Genomic DNA, 12354 nt, shown 5'->3' on the forward strand with positions numbered 1-12354 from the left:
AGAATTCAAGGAGGGAGAAGTCGACAGTATCAACAGCTTCAAAGAGGTGAAAGAATTAGCCCTAAACAGAAGGAGAGCCATCTTTCCTGTGGAGAAGAAAGGATGGGTGGACATTAGGACAAATGTGAGCTGAGACGCAGTAACGTGGGGAACAGAATGTCCTTTATGAAATAGGAAGTGAGGAAGGTCACGCCTGAGAGGGATGAAAATAGGGAAGAGGAGGTGGTTTGGAAAAGCTGCTGTAAGCGTGGAAAAGAAAGCTGACTGGAAGATACCCTGTGCCTCACTGAGGGCCGTGGCTTTGAAGAGGCATGAATCCACTGGCTGCGACTTCCCGCCTTAAGTTAAAATCATAAGTATTGGCACAAAGGAGAGAGATGTGCCCTGGAAACCTCACCTGAGGGGGAGGCATGCCGTGGTTTTGGCGGGTAGTGCGCCATCACTGTGAGGAGCAGCATGGTGTTGTAGGCAGCTGTGGGGTGTTTTGGTAAACTATACACCTAACTTACCTAGAAGCAGCTGTTTTCCCCTCTCCTGTCAGCGCTCTGAAGTCTTTGGTTGTGCCATGACCTCAGGGTGCTCAGAGCCCACAGGTCTGGCTTGGCTCAGTGGGGAGTCTGGAGTGCATACATCGTTTTTCTGACTTCTAACGTGGCCTTCCCTCTTTTGTCAAGCATTATGGACTGATCTGCATAGCAGTATCTGATTTATTTGACCTCATTCAGGAATGAGATGATCCTCATAATTGAATTTTCCAGATATGTGAATTATATCCCATTTAAAACTAAAACAACTAGCAAGCAGAAAAAATGATTTCTAAAATGTATTTCTGTGACTGGGTCTCTATAAGAGAGTCATGGGCCTTATTGCCTTATCGACAGAAGGTTCTTGGGGACTTTGGGCCATGGTTATAAACCCCAATTAATAGACTGTGGCTATTGAGTGCATTCAAGCCTCTGATTTTTTTTGTTTTGTTTTCAGTTCTGGTTGTGGGGTTTGGGGAGTGTTTAGGGGTCATTAGCTTGATAATTCGGCTGTGGAATCACGTATTTTACGTTGTTTCCGATTGCTCATCTCCCTCCGACTAGGATGTGCCTTACAAGCAGGGGTTTTCTGCCTGACGCTTCTCTATCTCACACAGGACCTAGAGCAATGCCATGGAAGCTCCATTAGTTGATTTCTAAAGATAGCACAGTTCTCTTAATGGTGACCAAAATCACATTAGCTTTTTTGGCAATCATCAGTTTTATACAGGTTGGGCTTAATGTCAATTAAAACTCATTCCTTTTTCACATGAATTGCTCTTTTGCCTCAATTGGTACTGTTCACCCCATTACCTGGATTTACGTCAGTATTTACATGTATCTCTAAGACTTCACAAGAGCTGCAGCTCTGTCGCTTTCCCTCCATAGGAAATTTCTTAGACATGCTACCCAGTTCTCAAGTTGGATTTGGCCCATTGCACTAATCTGTCCAAGTCCTTTGGATCCTGATTCAGTTATCCAACATAATTACTCACTTCTTGACTTTTATGTCAAGTTGAGAAAGCCTTTATTCTCTTGTTTAATGAAGATATTGATAAAGATTAAAATAAAACCAATGCATAGGAAGTGCCCGAGCGAGGACAGAGCCGTGAGGACGGCTGGCCTTCCACACGCTGCGCAGGTTGATCTCTGACCCTTCATCAGCCCCTCTTGGCACAGTCGTTCAGCAGTTAGGAATCTTCCCAGTTGGATTAGCATCCAGACTTCATTGCTCCACAAGGCACATCTTGAGAGACTTGGTCCAAAATACTTTGCCTAACACATTTTCTCTGTCTGCCTGTTCAGTAGACCTATCAAAAGGGGAGAAATAAAAATCAACACCATATTGTGTAAATACCTGCTTGCCTTCTCTCCCAGATTCTTCTCAGAAAAGATAAAAGATAATCATGGATCTAAGACAGGATTTCAGACATCAGTTTATTCATTTAATAAATATTTATTAAGCAGTTACTCTGAACCAGACCCTGTGCTAAGAGTTTAGGATACAGCTGTGAACAAGTCAGACATCGTCCCTGTCCTGCCCAGAAATGTCCACTGTTGCCTGGCTGCTCTCAGAGGCTTCAGGGTGGGGCTGGAGTGTGAAGCCACTGTTGTCAGTGGTAGACAGACCAGAGGGGAAATAGCACGTGCAGAAGTGGAAGCTTTCCACTGAGACTGTAAAATGAAATATGGCGTTGTGGTCTAGATAGAGTGGGAAACTGGTTGAACTATGCAACAAATAAACCCTAAGAAGCTGAAATTTGGAGCAGCTTGTTTCCTAAAACGTTTAGGATTAATAGACTTCACGCTGGTAATTCAAGTGCATACTAGCAATAGCTTTCACACATACTGGTTAACATGCTATAAAAACGGCGCTGTCATCTGAAGTAAATGTCTTTGAACTTAGAACTGTCATATAAGAATTTTGATTCTTTTGCCAAAGGGGAAAAAAGACCTAGCAGAACAATGAATCAATTTTTACTACATTGCCTAAGTCTGATGTTCTTGGGAGAGTTTTCAGAGAATTGCTTATGCAACATTCATCTCTCCCACTGTCCCTCTAGAGCGCTCGGCGGGCTTGCATTAGTCGTTTTCTGAAAGTCCTTCCTTGTTCAGGTGTGTGCTGCACCTGGGCTGACTCTTACAGACGTCAAAGTCGGCCATGCCCATGCACAGATCTCAAAAGGACCACAGGTGGAGAAACACAGGGTACTCAGCCCAAGACCCCTCTTTGTCCCCAACTTGGTTCCTTTTCCCCTTTTCTGTGCAGCTTCTTCCTGGGTCTAAAGTTTAGTGGCCCCACTAGAAAAGACTTCGGCAAAGCAATTTTCATTCTTCCCTTGGAGCTCACTCCCTGCAGGAGCCTGCGTCTGGATGCACAGCTTCCTTGCCATCCTCCAGGGACCCTCCAGACCAGGAGGTTTGTGCTCAGGCCCAGGAGCTGCAAGCAAGACCTCTCCAGCTGACCAGAAGGAAAGAAATGTTTCCAGGGTGCTGTCTTCGTCCCCTCTTCCTTTGTATATTTTCCTGCTGGTCTCTACTTCCCAGGCTTCTTCCAAACCCCTCTTTCTCTATATAGTAGCTTCCTGTACAAATGTGTATCACACTTAAATGTGGAAACTCGCCTAAATGAAATTTGGCAGATATGTGATGCCAGATATACACACAGCTCACCCCCTTTCTTCATTTAGTTTCCTAGTCAAACGTCACTCTAGTAAGAAAGGCCTTACCTGACCCCTCACCTCCATCTAAAATAGCGTCCCTCCGCCTGATCACGTGACCTGCTGTACTTTCCCTGGAAGCATCTGTTGCACCTGTCAAGTTATGTGTTAATTTCTTAATTGATTTTATTTGTCTTTGAACTCACACAATGAGATCAAAGACTTACTGCTACGTTCTTATAGTCTAGAACAGTGCCTAGGACATAGGAAACCCTTACATTTTTTTGAACAAAGAAGTACCTATTAAATTTGACAATTAAGGACCTAGAGATTTATCTTAATAAGGGACTTGCTGTTGCCTTCATATTGTTTTAAAGGTTGGAATATTGAAGTTCAGAGTTCAAGATCACACAAGTGCTAAGTGGAACCAAGATCTGAACTTAGATCTGCTGACTCTATTTATTCATATGACCCTATAAAATGTCTCAAAATGGAGATAAATTAATTTATAAATATTTATTGATATGTCTTTATAGATAAAGCATAGTGAACATAAAGGGCAGTGCATGAAACTTTATCACAAGCAACCGCTTACCAGAATATGTCAACTCCTTATCAGAATGAACAAGGCCAGAATATCAATGATAATTAATCTGAAGGTCACATATCAATCGAGAGCTCCAGTTTTTCTCTACAAACTTTTAATATGGGATGTTTTGGAAAAAGAAATGGCCAATTAGATTTTACTGTTCGTTTCTTCTGCTTAATTCTAAAGTGGCTGATTGTTCCTCAAGACGTACCTCATGCTGCTTATCTCCTCCCCTTTGGAAGGACAGACAGCGGGGAGCTCGTCTTCCGAGTGTATGAAGTGTGCTCCTTTCACCCCACAGATGCCCCCTGCTTCCCTGGCGGTGCTCGGGCGCTGACCATGAAGCAACGCCCTTGGAGCCGGTCAGCTTTGTGTTCAGACATTTGAACTTTTTCTTGCTTCCCTGGCAAACTCCTCAGCCTTCAGCTGAGTTGGAAGGGAAATGTACAGTTCCCAGATGAATTTTCAGATGATAGTGTTTCATCTTTTTTCAAAGATTTTCTTGGTGGGGGAGAGAGAGAGTGAACTGGGCTCTAAGTTTTGATTTTGCAAAGGTAACAAGATCACATGTTCTTTTATCATAAGACTTTAATCAAAAGTTTATTTTTTTATCTGAAACATGCTTTCAATTTTAATATCAAAAAATAAAGATCTGTGATAAATTTATTCTGTGTGTTTAACCACAATTAGAAAGACATAAAGATTAAGTTTTAACTGTGACAAAGTCCCAAAATATGTTAATACTAATTTGCTTTAAAATTTTCAGCACATTTTCTTCTTTGCTCAGTTCTACTGGGTTCTGTTTTCTGTCAAAAGAAAACATTCTGTCATGTTAATATACAATAGCAGCAAAAGACTACACAAGGATACCACCCTCAGTGCTGCTGAAAAGAAACCATTTTCAAGTTTTTCTTAAAATATAAAGAGTCCGCTATTCAGGTTTCACTGAATATAATCAGCCACGTGAGACCTTTTAATATTTTTGCTACTATTTTAAAAGCACAGTCAATAATTGTGTGGTGAGCAGATGTTTCTTATTTGAACCACCTAAAAGCATTTTATCATTTATCTAAGTCTCATCACTGTTAGGCTAGGTGTTCTCGTATCCTTTAACTTGTTAAAAGTTGTTGAAAGATTGAGAAAACAGTAACCAAAACGTCACCAAAGAAAAATGATTCATAATCCAACTGTACACACCCGAATATTGTAGTTTTTGCCTGTTTCCTTGAGTGCCTGCCTGTTTGTGCAGATGCAGTCACATAGTAAATTGAAAGTAGTAGTCTACTGTTTAAAAAGTATTGTGCTTGGAAATCATACTGATCACTTAGATGACTACATTATGTTGATATACCACATAGTATGCAATTAGCGTTGAAATTTTTTTCATTTTGATGACCAATATTCCAATATAGTTTTTGGTTCTATGACTTTATTTCCTTAGCATGTTACCTTACGCGATATCACCAGGTGGAGAGCCGATTTTTTAGCTACACACGAGTGTAGCAGATCTGCTGCAGCTATAGCTGTATGGTACATATGTTTAAATGTTGCTAATTTAGTAGTTTCAAAATGCTAACTCAGAAAATTCATTTACTTGAATTTTTTTAGTTACAAAAAAGTAGTGATCTCTATATTTTATTATTTGCGTTTATTCTTTTGGGAGTTACATGCCCATAGCGGTGAAAGCAGGCATTTCTTGACGCCATTATTGCGTGTCGAAACATTGATAGGCAAGGAAGGATAAAGATGTGGCATGATCCCCAGAGAATTAACTTGGACTCTCACATATACCCCATGAGGTTGTAAGAGACTAAAGTATCCAGGGACATCTGAGCCTCTGGTGCTTTTCTCACATCAATGGAAGTTCACAGAAGGCTGTTAGAACCAGAGTGCACGTCCATTCATTCTCACTTCCTCTGTGGGGCGTGCATGTTGCATAGATAAGAGAAATAAACCTGAGTTCAGATCTCAACTCTTGTGTGATTCTGAGCAAGCTAAAGTCTCAGTTTCCCCATCTATATGGGTTCATTTGCAGCATTATGATCATTAGCATTTATCACAGGGCTTGGAGCATGAAAAGCACTCAGAAATGTTACTATTATTATTAAAGTCTGATCAGTCATGTTAACCCAGAACTGTTGTAACATGTGGTTTATTCAGGTAATTCAATTGAATTAATTTTAATAAACGCATTTTCTTCTTCTAACTATTTGAGGAATTCATAATTTTCAGTGTTAACCGTAGTTGATGGCATTCCAGCTGCAGACACATTGTACCAGATGTGTCTCCTAAAGCATATCTAAGTGATAAAGCATGTTGTCGTCGCCATGAAGTGCGTGTGATGCCTGTCCACAGGGAGGATTGTGCAGCAGGTTGTGTAATGTAGTGAACGTGAGTGTTGCCCATTGTCACTTTGTAAGCTAGAAGACAACACAATGACAAAGATAGACAGTTGCTCTATCTTTCATAAGTTGACAATGGACAAATTGTTGGAGACTCGACTTAGTAAGAAACAAACTGTCATAATGGAAAATAATCTGAACAGATGACAGCTTAAGTGAAAGGAAATAAAGGAGCTGCAGTGGACCACAGGTTGCACAGCCACCGAGAATTCGGGCACCCTGCTGTGTGATAGGAGTTTGAATTTCTCCATCACTTGTTAGCTCTGTGGCTCAGGATAAACTCACTGAATCTCAGGAGGAAAAAAGCTGTTTCATTTAAGGACATCATTTGTTGCCCAGCGGGCACTTAGTGAATACTTCTTTGACTCTTATCTGCCTCTATTATTCACAAAAGGAATATGAAATGCATGCCAACATAATATGTTTGAAGGCTGGCGATAACTCCTTCAACATCATCAGCTAGGAGAATATAAGAGAACTGGAGTTATTAAATTTGGAAGCCCATTTAAGAGAAATGACTTTTCTTCTTTTCTAATATAAGCATTTAAAGCTATATGTTTCCCTCTAAGCATATCTTAACTGCATCCCACAAATCTGATGTTGTGTTTTCATTTTCATTCAGTTCAAAATACTTTATTTCCCTTATAATTTCTTTTATGACTCATGGGTTACTTACACATAGGTTGTTTAATATTCAAACATTTGAGAATTTTGTAGATATCTTTTTGTTATTGTTTTTAATTTAATTTCTTTGTGATTAGAGAACATGTTCTGTATAAATTCAGTCCTTTTAACTATGTGGAGGCTTGTTGTATGGTTCGCCACATAGACTGTTTTGATGAATATTGTATATGTCCTTGAAAAGAATGTTCTGCTGTTTGGTGGAGTGCTCTATAAATATCAGTTAAACTAGTTTGGTCCATAATGTTGTCCAGCTCTGTCATTACTGGTTTTCTGTCTCCTTGTTGTTTCTGTTACTGAAGGAAGCATATTTGAATCATCAGCTTAACTCTACTCGTAACTGCGTATTTCTCTGTTGAGGTCTGATGGTTTACTGCTTCATGTATTTTTGAGTTCTCCTGTTGGATAGGTGTGTATTCACAATCGCCATAAATCCCGGCTGGACTGCCTCTGATTGTTAGGAAATGTCTTTGCCTCTAGTAATACTTCTTGTCTTAAAGTCTGTTTTATCTGATCGTTGTAGAGCCACTGGAGCTTTCTTATGCATATTGTATCTTTTCCAACCTTTTACTTTCAACGTATTTGTGTTTTTATATTTAAAGTGTACCTCTTACAGAATAGTATATTGTTGAGTCTGTCGTTTTTATACAGCTTCGCCCAACAATGTCTGCCTTTTGATTAAAGTGTTCAGTCCATTAACATTTAATATAGTTAGTGATATAGTTGAGTTCAGGTCTGCCCCTTTGCTGTTTGTTTTCTATTTATCTCATGTATTTCTTGTTCTTTTCCTGTCTTCTTTGGTGTTGAATATTTTTTAGTATACCGTTTTAATTCTGTTGGCTTTTTATAGCTATATTTCTTTGCATTATTCTTCTAATGGTTACTATAGAGATTACAATATGCTTCTTTAATTTATCACAACCTAAAATTGTTATTGAATTAACTTTGGATATATATACATATCTTGCAGCTCTCTAATTCCATTTACCTCTCCTCCGTCCATTGTGCTATTATTGCCATTTGTATTACGTCTATATACTTTAAAACCGAAAATACAGTTTTTTGTTTTGCTTTAAGCAGTCACATGTCTTCAAGAAATTAAGAGGTGAAAAGTATAAAAATGATGTTAAAATCCCTAGGTAGTTATTAAAATAAATTATGTCTCTAAAATAAATCCTATAATTCATTATTATAATTTTATTAGTTATGAGAACTTTCAACCGTCATTTTTTATTACTTTAAGAGGTGTACCCAGTGTGGATTAGAGAACAAGAGCCGTGCTGGCAGCCAGCTAGACTTCCTCATTTACCCCCGACCAGACCTATCTCAGGCAAATGACAGATCACCTAATCAGGTTCTTCAGGTTTACCCCTCAAAAGGCAAAACTAAGAATATGAAATCTTTGATCTCTGTAGATATACTTACTGCATTTTAAATCATTTGGCATTCATTGTCACTATGTTGTTTTTTTTTAATGAAGGCTTGTGGTAATCCATTTATTGAGAATTGAGTAACTGTGGTTTAGTAACTATGACAGTATAAATTACTGACAGGGACAGCCTTGTGGGACCCCGCTCGTTTGCTTGCAATGCACATTCCTTTGCAATGAACAGAAAAACAACTCACAGTGCTTTAGGCTGTGGTGACACCTGCTGGTGGTGTATGCTTACAGTATTTTCTGATTTGCTCTGTTTGGTCTAGAACTTTTTTGAGTAATATTTTATCAGCTAGGCTGTGCCTTAAGAGGGCTCTCCCTTCCCAGCCCCGTATCCCTTTCTGTGGTGGAATACCTGGGCCAGAAGCCCTGCCGGCAAGAGCAGCCAGTGTCCCTTACGTTTCGACCTTCGGCTTAAGAAAGAGATCCATGCCCTTGTACAGGAGGAAACTAATTAAGGCAGGAAGAGTGAGGACATTGTTAAATGCTAAAATTGGAAATATTAAGACTAAATAACATGCCATGAAGTGAATCTGTGGATGTGTATTTGCTGAGAATGAGCCTGGCATGCTCCACGAGGTACATGCTCTATTATTTTATCATTTTGTAGGTGGAAAAGCTGAGGCACAGAGAGGATTCTAAAGAGTACCCAAGGTCACGGAGTTAACCAGCTTGATTAAATCTCTAGACGTTTTTGAACCGTATGTCTAATTTTGAGAGAGAAAGAATTTGAATTTAAATTTAGAAACTAAGTCTATCTATCTATTGCTTGAGTACGTTCTCTTTTTTATAAGAATAAATTATTGCTGATAAGATTGAAATCTTCTTTGACACCCAGCCCTGCTCCCCTCCTCCTCTCCCCGGAGGTCACTACCCCTGTTAGTTTGGTGTGCAGCTTTCCAGAACTGCCCCCCAATACACACACACTTTGTATTAAATATAGATATGGATTGTGTTTGGGGGACATGAAAAATAGTATTTGGCAAATGTAGCTTTCTACTTGCAAAACCTCTTCAGTGGAGGGACTACCCTCATCTAAACGTGAGCTCGTGCCACTGAGTGTTATGATAACAGTTGGACGCTCTAAAGTGATGACAGTTATTTCTAAAGTTGTTCAGATGTCTGCAGTAAAGAATCCGGATTAACTACCATATTGGCAAGACCACCATTCGAGTCTTCTGGGTGAGTGTTCCGGTGTGGCAACATGGCATAACACCTTCCCTCTGTCACAGCAAGTCACTCCCATCACACGGCTGGAGCCAACATTAGCAAACTTTTAAACTCAGGACCCACAATTACTTATTGTGGCTAAAATTGTCAGACTGTAGTTTGTAACCTCGTTCAGAATATATGGGGAGATGACTCCAAAAATTGCCTTTAAAGACATTTTGTTTGAATCCAGTTTTTCTACCACTTTCATTGAAAATCCACATATATGCTCATTTAAACCTCTAGTCTGCATAGTTTAAAAAAAAACCTTGAAATTTGCATACTTGAAAGGAAACTAATTATATTGATAGGCAATAAAACATATTAAATCATCCACATTTTTTTTTCTTTTCTTCTAGGCACAATAACTTAAATGAAATAGTAAGTATAAATGAAAATTAAAATAGAGGAATCAAGAGCCCAAAGAATTTTTAAGGAAAGCCTCATTGAATGGGTTACATCACACTGACTGGTCTCCTGATTCTCTTTGAATCCACTCACGGCATTCTACACAAAGATGACATGAACTTCTGCTTATTCTCTCCCACTATAGAATTTGCTAGACTTTAGCTGTAGACAGCCTGACCTAAGCTGCATGAGAACTTGAGAGGGAATCACTTCAGTCACAGATTCTAAGTCTGAGAGGCAAGCTGTTTCCCCAGGATAAACACAAGAAGGGTAGTTAACCAGAGAGTGGACTGGACTTTCTCGGAGCAAACGATTTGAAAGTAACACCGTGGAATGTTTGAGTTGGATAAATCTCCATGAGTTCTATCAGCATATTCTGAACTGATGTCTGTTTTAAAGTCACATTATTTTTGATGATCCATATACTGTAACGTTGTAGTGAGGCATTCTACACCTGGAGTTTTTCCTTAGGGTCTCAGGTAAATACAAACAGCCTAGAGTAAGAACCTTTAAAGCTACTATAAATGAAAGAGGCTTAAAATAGAGTATATTGTCACACTTTCATTATGATTTTCTCATAGTTGTTCCCTGGACATTTCCATATCGTTTCATTATTCGTTGAGAGTGTATTTGTCACATTGTGGGAGGTTTGGATTTTGTGTTCCAGTGGGTAATGTTTCCCTACTAGAAACGCATCTAACACAATGAGCAAAATGAAAGCAGAATGGAAGGTGAAATGGCAAATAGATGGCCTCAGTGAGGGGAACAAGCAGGTGGCAAAGTAGCTTAGGAGATTTGCCCATGGAATACGACGCATAATCAGAGGATGCAGGCACCCTCTCCAGGGAATTCGCATCAGCGCTGGAATGCAGCAATGGTGGGAGATCTGGAGCCTGACTCGGAGTCAGTAATGCCCATGACTGGGGAAGGCGTGAGCCACTGAAGGTCCGGGATACACAGATGCAGTAAGCTTCAAAGTGGCAACAGTGGATTTTCTCCAGGCAGTCATTCAGGGCTTTATAAAGCTGCTACATTTTTAACCTAAAGAATGGGATTTGGAGAAAGCTACTGTGTATCCTACACTGCACTACTGTAGATTTTTAAATCAGATAATAGAGTGAAAGATTGTTTTGAATACCAAATCTGCCAGATGTGATCAGATATAATATACACTTGAAATGAGGATCTTTTCACTTGGCATTCAAAGTGACCAAATTCCTAGTTTGAGATTGGTTTTATGTGATTAAATGCCTGTTTAATCAGAAGCCCTACTTCACAAAAAGAGTAGATTCCATGTTTCAACAGGAACTGCCCAGACTTGTCTTTGAGTGGTTAAAATCATCATTTATGAAACTAAAATGATTTTAATGACTGTACTTAGTTAGGGAGTGGTTCTTTCCAGTTAGAACATTTTAAGCTCGTAAATGACTATTCAATAGTCAGACCCGACTATTACGGCCATTTCTTTTCTTTCTTGTCCATTTTTAAACTGTTTTCATACTTTTCTCTTCTGCACTTAATTTGTACCCTGATTTTTCTTCATTTGGAATTCATCACAAAAAAAATAATAGTAATAAAATAACTAGGGGCCAGCCCTAGGGCCTAGTGGTTGAGTTTGGCATGTCCTGCTTCCTTGGCCCCGGGGTTCACAGGTTCAGATCCCAGGTGTGGACCTACAGCACTCATCAGCCATGCTGAGGCAGCGACCCACAAACAAAATAGAGGAAGACTGGCACAGGTGTTAGCTCAGGACCAATCTTCCTCAGCAAAAAGTAAAAATGAAAATAAAATAACTCAAACTGCCTTCATAAAAAGTTAATTTTCCAAGAGGTTTCCTGTCATTTGAGGAAAGATGTCCTGTGGTGCAGGCACTTCCAGGAGTTCCTTGGGAGAGTAAAGCAGCCTAACCTTGAATTATTTGGGAGTTTAAAAACAAATTTTCAGGAACTAGCAAGTACTTGTTTAAATATTTAAAACCTGAATAATCATCTTCAAATTGTTAACAAATTGCCAGGTGGCAAGTGGCATCATGCATTCACTCATTCATTCATTCATCAAACATTTACTGGGAACCTCTGGTATTGCCAAACTCCGGCTGGCCACATATTGTGAAATTTTTTAAATGAAGTGAAATGAAACATGGTGTTTTATGGAGAGATCGACAGGTGAGCAAATCACGCAGTAAAGTGCGGGTGCTGTGCTGGAGGATGTGCAGAGCACGCTGATGCTCACGGGGTGAACAGCTCCTCCCCAGGCTGGGGGGAGGGCAAGCATGAGGGTGCGATGACCACAGGAGGCTTCAGAAGAGAGGTTGCTGGATCTGGGGTTTAAAGAATGGGTGGGCATTTGCCAGCTGGACGGTGAGTGAAGGTGCGAAACAGCAGAGTAAAGAGCAGGCTTGCATGATTTAATCCTTCAGAGGGTCTTCACCGCGTCCATCCTGACG

The sequence above is a fragment of the Equus asinus genome, chromosome 8 (genome assembly GCF_041296235.1).
Source record: "Equus asinus isolate D_3611 breed Donkey chromosome 8, EquAss-T2T_v2, whole genome shotgun sequence".
NCBI lineage: Eukaryota > Metazoa > Chordata > Mammalia > Perissodactyla > Equidae > Equus > Equus asinus.